We start from the raw sequence: 11,543 nt of genomic DNA, 5'->3' as shown, positions 1-11,543 counted from the left end.
ACCCTGGCTTTCTAAATTCAAATAATCAAAAGATGGGAAAATCGACTTATTGCATGTAAAAGGCGAGTAGCTCGTCCTTTCCAGATTAATTGTCAATAGTTTGTAACTAAACTAATCTTTTACATAAGACAAATCATTTCCCACAGTTTCTTTCTGTTCGTCCCTAGTGTTACCTTTATAGAAGATAGCTGTATCGTCTACAAAGCATATAGACCACTAAAGAGGCAGTGTGAAAATCCAGAAGGCAAAGAAATACGAATACTCTGCAGAGCACCGACTCGGACGTACGAAAATAATTTTAGAAGATTCGTAGTAGGCTACGCATTTATTACTAACAAAAAATTAAATTATTTGGTTTGTAATTACAATCTTTTCATACTCAGTTGTCAAAAACAGAATTTAAATATTATTTAAATATTATATATAATAATAATAATAATANTGCCGTACGAGCCTGCACTCAACGTCTTCCGCTGGCGGTGGAGCACCCAGCCAAACCAGCAGTTCGGTCGATGTGACGGACAACGTTCGTTGAACGAGGGCGGTGGAGCACCCAGCCAAACCCTCGCCGACAACGCTGTGGTCGTACTGTCTTGCCAGAGTTCAAAACGGCCAGACTTTTACCATAGCAGGACAGGTAAACAGAGGAAAATACAATTTGCATATTTATTCCGGACGGTTGCTTCTGGCGGCTAACTCCTTGGGTCGGATGGCGGTCTCAGGTCGGTCTTCAGGTTCTCGGGGTGGTCCTTGGGTTGGAACTGGAGCTCTTCGAGTTCTGGCAGCGAACTCCCTGGGTCGGGTGGCGGTCTCTGGTCGGTGTTCAGGTCCTCGGGGCGGTCCTCAGGTTGGCGTTGGAGTTCTTCGAGTACTGGCAGCGAACTGAGGATTTTCGTTCAGGAACGGTAGTTTTATTGCCTCAATCCCCCCTTGACTAGGCAGGAGTCGTGGTGGGATTATGCGCGCGGCCCTCGACAAAGTGGGGCGAACGGACGGTTCGACTCGACTCGTGGTTAATTGCTCTCACCCAATTAAACTAATTAAATAACTAACTGGCCCACGGCCTTGCATAAAACTGGAAATTAATACCGGTTCATTACAAAGGAATAGAAGCATAAAGAAACAATTGGTATGATTGATCACTATTATTATTATTATTATTTTGTATTATTATAAATGAAGGTATTTAAAAATTTAGGGTGTCCCAGAATATGTGAGCAATTTCTCGGATTTATACAGGGGATATTAAAATAACATGCCCTACAAGGAGATACAGATTCCTAAACGATGCCCCTGAAAATAGATTTTTTTTAATAACTTTTAGAATACATTGTGTAATTTAATTATTTTTCAATACAACAGATAAGACTCCTTAAAAATTGATTCATGAAAACAATTTGGCTTATTTAGTTTGCCAGGGACGGACTGGCTGTAGCACAATAATATCAATTTTTTACTCCCTTACGATAAAGGCACAAAAATATATATTTTTAGATAGCTTGAACCTTAATATAAAAAAGGCTCTCTTGCTTGATATCGATAAGATGAACAATTTTTGAGAAAAAGCAATTTTTGTTTAATATGATTTTTATTATATCCGTAAAGAGAAATAAACAGATTAAATTTTCATTCTTTTATTTACATTTGTTTTTCCCTAAAAATAATTAAATTACACAAAGTATTTTAAAAGTTATTAAGGGGGACCCTCTAGCAAATTTTTTTATAGGGATTTGTCATATTATTTTAACATCCCCTGTATAAATCCGAGAGCTTGCCCATACATTCTGGGACACCCTGTATACATACTCAATAATGAAATGTAAATTATAAATAATCTGCTAATTAGTATTACTGAAAAACTTTTTAGCACTTTTTGTTATTTTAAAAGTGGAAATTGGTGAACGAAGTTTAAATTTTTGTTCGACATTTGTTTACATTTGGTAGCAATTATTTTTTTAATCGGTCCACATTGGGTATCCCTTTCAAATTTCACTTGTTCTTCAAAAAACAACTAGGAGACCTTATTTGTAATATCCATTTTTTTAACGAAAATGCCCTATTATTTTCAAACAGCCTGTGTATAAGCGACATAAAAATGTGTAATTATAAACCATACTTGTGCATCTCCGAAAAAATTTCGTTGTAGATATACGAACAATTCTATTAATTTGCATTTAACGTACCTACATAAAGATAAAACACATAAAATCTCCTTCTATGTAGATGTTTAGTTTTATAGAATTTTAATGCGTTGTGCACACTAATGCGAGAATTTATGGGAGAAGTTAAACGTCCGACATGAGTGTGAGTGGCACTGAACTTGTTAATAAATTCCAAAAATTAAAAAAAACTGGAAAACAAACCGTCATAAAATCCTGACAAGCATAAACATCTCGTTAGAATTTTAGGATTAACAATCGGATGAATAAATTAATTTTATAAATCTTCCTTCCCACCCATTAAAAAAATAAAAGCTCTCTAAAATTACAAAGGTCTTATTTGAGTTACCTGTTTCTAAATATTCGTAGGAGGGATTTAGGTAAAGCTAAAGCAGCTTTTTTTTGTATATCGTATTTCCAAAATTTTGTTCAACTAAATAGCGTGTAGGCGGATCCAAATGAATGTTTTTAAAATATTAGTTCGTTCAAGATTTATATTGCACTTACTAACTTAAAAAGAAACTAAAATGTTTCTAGTTTACATTGCGTTATGGAATATGTTTTTGGGTCAACCCTAGCTTTTCTCGTTCAGTTTCTGTTGTACAAAGACGTATTTTAGGACTGATAGTCGATAAACAAAAACTGAAATCAGTTTTAGTAAATAAGTACTTTTATTCTTTATCTGAAATTATTCTCCTGTAGTACTTTAGCTTATGTGTAGTTGTTAGTTGTCTATTGTTATCAAAATAAATAAACTAAATATTTATAACTGAAATAATTTGCTTTGCTGATGTGCATTTCGACAACTGGTAACTACCTATGTATTTTATATAAACTTTTGAGTCGTAATCTCTGAAGGGGAATATTAAAACATATTTTCTTTCCCGCTAAACTTACAGTACAGTAGACGATGGTTATTGCCCCAACAATTTCTGTAAGGGATACAAATTTTTCACTTATTCTTTTTATTGTTATATAGGGCTTTGGTTTTTACAAAAAAGACTGAAAATTTTAGGGAGACAAAATCGGCAATAATTTTTGGACACCTTGATAATTTATTATAACAATTATTGATACTCCTAGTAGGGCTCGTAGTAGGGTTAAAAGAGCAGGTTAACCTAACTCCATCTATGCATAAAAACGTTTCCTTCTCCATCATACTATCTCCTATCAACAAAGGAGCAGGTGAAACAACCTGTCCCCGCATTCCAAGAGATAACAGATTATATTACAATAAAACTTTTGACACATTATCGTTATAATTACCGGTGTGTTAAATAAATACGAACGTAAATCTGAGAAATTTTACCTGTTCACTTAAACATGAATCTTTATGATTTTAGTGAACGTAAACGTACAAAGTATAAGGCCTAATGAATATTTTATAGTTTGTAAAAGTAGGAAGGGGCTTTTGGGCGCCTTTTATAATTTTTATTCCGACATTAATTACTTGAATGTCTTTGTGGGCTGGCGACTTTAACGGGTATTTATTAAATATCTTTCTGATGCTATCTACTGAAAATTTGTGTAGATTTGTAGAGACAGATATGTTTTTAAGATAATGGTAATATATGTTCTTGATGGTCCCTATATTGCTTTCATACTTGTAACATTAAAAATACACATTTTATTCGCTACACAACACTAAATACTGGAAATAGGTCGCTTCTATAAGTGGAAATCTATATAAAATGTTATAAAAGTAGGTCAATAAATAGCATGATTAAGTACTTTTTTCTTTATAATCGCCGTAGGAATTATAATGGGAGAATAGTAACTTTTTAATGAAAAATTCAGAACTTGGTATTTACATTTTATTTACAATGACAATCTATAGTATGCTGTCTCTAATCATAAGCCTGTACTCATATCTGCATATTATGGTACTTTTCATACCATCATGACTTATGCAATTTTGAACTGGGGTCATTCGTCTCGCAGTGATAAAATTTTTGGTTTACAACGTAAATGTATTAGAATTATGGCTGGAATAAAATACAGAGATGATAGTCGGGAGCACTTCAAACTGCTAAATATTCTTACAATGCCATCAGTTTACATACTTGAATGTCTCATTTATATAAAAAATAATCAGAATAGATTTGTTCGACAAGAAAATTTTCATTTTCATCATACAAGAGAGCGACACAATATTAGGCCAAAATTTCATAGATTAGCGAAATCCAGAGATGGCACAAATAATTTTTGCATTAAATTCTTTTATAGGCTCCCATCTGAGATTCTATCACTAAATTCAGACTGTTTTAATGCTAGAATTATACTCTGTTTGGAAATGAAAGAGAGTAATAAAACCCCGAGATGAGAACCGGCCATGGGCGTGGTAATAGTTCGTTTCAGGTAATTATCGGGTAACACTAATGCTAACAAAAATGACAGTGATTGGAAAATCGACTATTTACAGACTTTTAAAGGAAACAAAAAAAATAAGATACTGTAATTCCCCCAAAATCATCTACAGGGAGGTCAAAAGTCGTTATAGATGATTTCTTCAAAAATGTCATTCGCAGAAAAGTACACTCATTTTATTTTAAAAATGAAATACCAACTCTAAAAAAAATTTTAAGTGAACTTTCAGAGGACAACGATTTGCCAAAAATTAGTAGAAGCAAATTATGGGCCATCTTACGAGAGTGGAATTTTTGATGCGAAAAGCAGAACAGGAAGTCAGAATTCATTGGTTATCCGGAAAAAACATTTCTTTTGAAACAAATATGGTGAAAAAGGAACTTTTGACACTTGTCAATCTTAATTAAGATCAGAAAAAATATGTTATCGATGAAATGGCAACAAATCGCCAAATAACGGTACTACGGTTACCACCTTATCACTGTGAACTTAACCCAATCGAATTAGTCTGGACGAAGGTAAAAGGAGATGTAGCGCGAAATAATACGACGTTTAAATTAAGTGACGTGAAAATTTTGTTAAAAAATTCCTTGGAACGAGTAACTGCAGATAACTGGCAAAGATGTATACATCATGTTCAAAAAGAAGAGGAAAAAATGTGGGAACTCGATAATTTAATTGACGTTACTGTGGAACCTATCGTTATCAATCTAGGAGACGAAGAAAATTCATTAGAATATTCAGAGGATGAATTTTAAAATACCTACTTTTTTATTTTCTTTATTGTACATTTATACAACACTACATTTACTCACCATAATTTGAATTTTCAAAATACATATATTTTTGTGTGGAATAAAAGTCTATTCATTAAATTTAAATAAATATTTTGATAATAATATTGAATAATTTTATTTGAATTACTAAAAACCCTCTTAACCCGGTTATGATGCTTAAAGTAGCCTCATGTTTTGAAATGTTTTTATATTGTTTACTTATAAGAGAAATGGCCCGAGAAATTGAAGCGGCATAGACAAAGACGGATTGTCGGGGATTAAATTTTAGCTACCTACTACAATTTAGTACATTCCGATCGCACAAAGTTTTTTTAAAAGTACACCTCATCTGTACCGAAACTACATAATATAGAAATATTGAATATAAGCACCAGTTCTACATTTATTTACGATTTGCATACATAATAAGCTTTTATTACTCTCTTTCATTTCTAAACAGACTATAGAAAATATCTTAAGGGAGAAGCGGTTTACAATTTTGATGAGTATCTTGCTGACCAGTTTTTAGATATATAATGTATGCTCGTAATATTTACTTTTTTTATGCTGTTTACGTTATATTTATCTGAATGTTTTTTTTAGCTTTAGTGTAGTATTGCTTATATGTTGTATCTTTCGTGTTTTTCTTTCTTTGACTTGTGTAAACATTTTAATGTATAGACACCAATAAATGATTTGATTTGATTTGATTTGCAGTCTTTGCAGAATAGAAGAATACTCAATAGTTTATCTTTCCTATTTAAACTTTTTCATGCCAGAGTTGACTCAGCATATCTACTGGGTTCCTTCAATATACGAGTTCCTAGACATGGGTCTCGTGCTGATTCCATGTTCTATTGTGGAAATGCTAAAACCAACATACTTCTTAAATCTCCCATCTATGTCATGGCAAATAATTATAATTTAATATCTACGCAGTGTGATATAAACCACTGTACCATAAATAATTTGTTATCTGTAGCAACTCAATTTTTTAATTTAATAATTTTTAATTGATATTGTGGAAACTAAACCGTATTTTGTAGTTTATATATCTATTTGTATTTATTTAGAACTATGATTTTTTATATTTTTAGTGTTTTGTACTTGAATGTCTATACTTTTTTGTCCTGTAATTGGAACATTTGTTCTGTTGGGCAATAAATGCATTATTATTATTATTATTATTATTATTATTATTATTATTATTATTATTATTATTATTTGCAAGAAAATTACATATTCCTATCTAATGAAGATTCGTTAGTTGAAATTATTGATATCTACATACCAATATCTGTACATCATAAAGTCAACGATACGCTTTTGAATCTATTAATTTTTTTTACAATTATTCCCAGACATTTTGTTTGATATTCGACATGATAATTCAAAATGACACATATTTTATCTCTTTTGTTAGGTACAATGATATAAAATCAAAAAAATAATATGTGTTAAATAATCGGAGCAAATCATTTGTAAACAATTTAAGAAAAATGGAGAATGACTCCATTGCAATATTATGAAATTCAATAGTTAAAATTAGGTGAAAAATTTCGAGATACGATTTGCACAGTGGTTACTTGTACCGAGAAAATTTTCTTATTTAATACTTAAATAACATCCAAAACATTCAACTGAAAAATAATTTTCATGCAGAAATATCAGTTTATAAAAATCACTGTGAGTTTTGTTTTTCATGGGTTCACACAACTTCACAAGCTGGGGCGCTACCTCGGGCGCTACACTGTCACGAATTTCTTTGAATATCTCGGAAACAAGGTAAAATATCGAGAAAAAAACAAGAGCTGAAAAAGTTTCAAAATTAATGAGGCAAAGGTGGTGTGCAGCTGTTTTATTGATATTAATTAATTTTTTAAAAGTTTTGAAATAATATAAGAGGGGGGTAGCACTCAAAATACACTTCTAAGAGGGGTAGGAACTTATATAAGATCATAAGGAGTGTTTGTGTTCCGAATTTTACTTCAATCGGATGAGTGGTTCAAAAATTAAAATTCCTACGTCAACGCCCTCTATATCCGAAAAGTTGCGATTTAGGAAATAAGTTTATGTTATGAATGAACATTATTTTAACCTGTTCTATTAATTGCTGAAGTTATCCAGTAAACCTGAATCACCCTGTATATCTAATTTATCAAAATTACTAAAACAATGTCGCATATCTTCTAAAAATATATTTGTTCTTGGTTTAAGGTTTGTTTTAAATTATTGAATATTCATGCTACAATAAAACTGTTGCACAAATGTGCAAATAATTGTCTTTTCTATTACCTAACATTAGTTAAGAAAAAAATAAATAATTAAAACTTACAATACTAAAATAACTTAAATAACGAGTTTGTACCTACCAGGAACTACTGCATTTTCTACTCGTCCAAATTCAAAAATGGACAGATGAATAGAAATATGTAAAGGGCAACTTTAACGATATAGAATAACATAGTCTTATTTATTACTTGATTTCGGAAAAATAATACAATTAATACAATTTCGTTTTTACAATATATGTAATTTAATTTATTATGTTCTACTCTTATAAATAGGCACAGCCTGCATGTACATTATTTCTGAATTTTGAGAATTGTGTTTTGCAAATGACCTCCTTTAAAAATGGAATTAACTCATACTAAAATTATGTACAAAATACAAGGGAATAATTAAATATTGAATTAAACTAAACAGTGTAAATAAATAACCCGGAAATATTTAGGAGGTGATTCTGCATTGAAAATTAAAGAGCTTTTTCATTCTTCAAATGGAAATAGTATTTTTTTCTTCAATATAGAGAAAAATAAATTTACATACACTTTTCACTTGAGTGAAGTTAGCCGTAAAAGTTATTTATAACATATAAAAATTCGCAGACCAAATTCTGCACACAAATAGATAGTTTTATCAGTTTAGGACAATAAAGGGCACATCTCTAGAACATCCAAAATACAATTCTGTTCAAAAACTACAGGGTGTGCAGATTCTCCGTCCATTATCAAATTGAAATACTCGTAATAAAAGTTTTACAGAAGCTTTCGCATCCGGACAAGCAATTTTAATGACTTAGGATTACAGAAGATATATCGTTTGATAATCCTGAACACATATTTTTCGAAAGTGCTAAGATATGTTTATACTGCAAACATGTTAGTGTTTCAAAAATTAAATTTTGTTTTTTGTCATATGCATATGGACGAAAATTTTTAGGAGTTAAATTATTATTCAATTCGAATCAAAGTTTGTAAATTTCATTGGCCAAAATGTGTACATTTACAACGCGCTGTCTTGTAACGTTGGTTGTATTTCCTTTCTGGAATTTCGATGATTTCCTTGGGTGGTCCTGTTCGTGGAATCCCGCGTTGAAATCCGGAAACTCGTTCTAGACGTACTCTGCTGGGATAATTCCGGTCGAAAATGCACTACACTTTTTTTCTTTTTAATTAATTTTCACTGTATTCACTTTTTATTTAATTTATAACCAGTTCAAATTTGGTGTTACACTGTTATTTATTGATTGTAGTTATCGATAAACTTTCAGACTTATGGTATTTCAGTGAAATGTGATTCCAACTTTTGACATTTATAGCTGTCAGTGACATTTCTCCGCAAGGATGACTGGATAGGTAACTTTTGCACAAACTTATTCATTTACATTGATTTTCATTTGTTATTTTAGGAGCAAATTGACGATGTTGCTTCGTCAGGGACTTATGAGAGACTAGCTACGACGAGCTCAGACTTTGGTTTTATTGAAGAAAAAACAAAAGAACGGTTGCTATGGAACTGTCATAACAAACTTTTGAGAATTTCTATTTTGAAAATATTAACTTTATGCATGTTTTATGCTGCATGATGTTTCCAGATTCAGATCCCTTGATTTTTTTTACATTTTTTGATACCACTAGCATCTATTTAGGTTAACTTTTCAGCTTTGACTAAATACTAATTTTTGAAAATTGTTGTTAAATTATGTTATTCAGCTTAATTTTCTGTCTGTCTGTCCATTAACTGTCTTTACTACTATTCCTTTTTCACTTTCCAAACAGTCTTTATCTGTTTTTTTTGAACTAAGCGAATGAAAGCTTCTAGGTTTACCGATTCACCGATAACTTTTAAATTTCACACAGAAATTTGAACATGGGTTGGAGTCTAAATATAGTTTATGAAGCTATGAAGGTCATTTACACTCTATCTGCACATACTATTTTGCAGTTCTACAACACTTCAAAAATTAGATAATTACAAATTCTAACGGAACAACAAAATGTCAATGTTTAAACTATATATGAAACCTTTCACAGAGGCTTAGGCTTAATTCTACAGATAGATACTGATCACAGGTATACTGTACCTTACTTATATACCAGGTTTATCACATGTTACTTCTTTATGTGTATAACACCATCACCTTCCGTCGATAACTTATCAAAATTCTGAAAATCTTTCAAATGTGCTCATGCCTGTACATGTACGTGATATCTGACATTACAAAATAGTACATTAATATTCTTTTAAACATTTTTGTGCTGCATCAGTACATTTTAACAAATATTGAATATGTGAATTCAAATTTAGTCATAATTTTGACAGTTGGGACGTTTTATATAACAATATTAATACTTATACCAATACAAACTTATTTTATATACAGAAATATCCTTCATTTTACTTAATTCTGTGATCCACACCCTTTTGTGTCGAATTATGCTATACTATAGTTAAATATTTTATTTATTTCAATATATTTTAGTTTTAGTCCAATTTTTGGTACGTTTTAAGTTTTCAAGCCAATAAATCATCACAATACTTTGGTTTGTGTACCTATAAGCAGATCAGAATATCAAGGGAAAGAGCAGAGGGGTTTTTTTACATGAAAAACCCCATAATTTTCAAGAGGGACGAGTCTCCTCCATTTTTTGTAGTTACTTATTTATACCCTGTATACATTTACTGAAAAAGAGAATTCGTATATCTGGTGGAAAGAATGATTAATTAAAAGTGAAAAACATTTGTACCCAACTGAATCTTTCTTTTAAATCAAAATGAAAAATAATAAACAATAGTTATACAATATTTCTTTTGATAATATAATACATTTTTAGAAAGCGTGAAATTGATTTTTTCACACCTCAAATTCAAACACTTCGCCACGTGAATATGTAGCCCGATTTGCCGCGGCCTTACAACATTTTTGTTTCAGCCTTCTTAGATCTGATAACGACAACGCCGGCTAAATAAGTGATTTAATTTGCATGAAACACTCATTTATTTAGAAGAGAATTTCACGGGTTGAAGGGCGTTTATATTCAGCTTTATCCTTATCGCAATATTTTCACCAAAACCGGTAAATAAATTGTGTCGCAGTTCGAAATGAAAATTTTTTGTGTGCTGTTGACTTTTGGCGTGAGATGACTGGGAACTTTCACCCCCACGGAAATATTCCACGTGGAAATAGTCGGCCGAATTATGGATTTAATTCCCCCTAAAAATGTTGGTAGTTTGCCAAATACTTACTTGTTGATTTTATGCTGGTGTTTTATGAGCTTCGTTGTTAGACTTCAAGCACACCGAGGCATATGCGATTAATCTTAATAAAGTTATTTATTGCAAACTTTCGTTCAGGATCTCCGGCTGTCCTATTTTCTCGGCTTTCATAATTTATTGGGGATGTACCTACGCGTTATAAAGTAGGTCAAATTTTCATTACACTCTTTTGTACAGGAACAGAATCGCAGATATTATTTATAAAGGATTGATAAAAAAAATGGAAGCTACTAGAAAGCTATGGCTCCAAAAAAATGTCACCTTGCATTTTATTTCGGACTGCAGCAAGATATCCCGTTTCGGACTGTAACAAGATATCCCGTTGTTTGCCCTAAAAAACTTGGTATATGCCTGTTAAAACATATAAAAACAAACAAAGTTATACAATTCTATAATGTTCTATAAGCGTTTGGGGTTCTTTGTTCATATAAACGTTTGTATTATTAGAGAATTAAATGTATGTATTATTTTCTTTGTGGAAATCTTTAACAACCCGTATAATCAATGAAGTTAAGCAAATAAGTTGGTGATTCAAAACTTATCCAAAAAAAATTCTGGATGTACAGTGGACTCTTACAAATACAATTTTGAAAAGAAAAAATCAAAAAGGGCAATTCGAAAATTATTTAAAAATACACTTCTGCACGGCACTGGAAACTGGTCCACTGTATAATCTGACCTG

Source organism: Anoplophora glabripennis, unplaced genomic scaffold (assembly GCF_000390285.2).
Source record: "Anoplophora glabripennis isolate ALB-LARVAE unplaced genomic scaffold, Agla_2.0 scaffold128, whole genome shotgun sequence".
NCBI lineage: Eukaryota > Metazoa > Arthropoda > Insecta > Coleoptera > Cerambycidae > Anoplophora > Anoplophora glabripennis.
The sequence above is the reverse complement of the archived record's forward strand: the minus strand, read 5'-3'. Positions refer to the sequence as shown.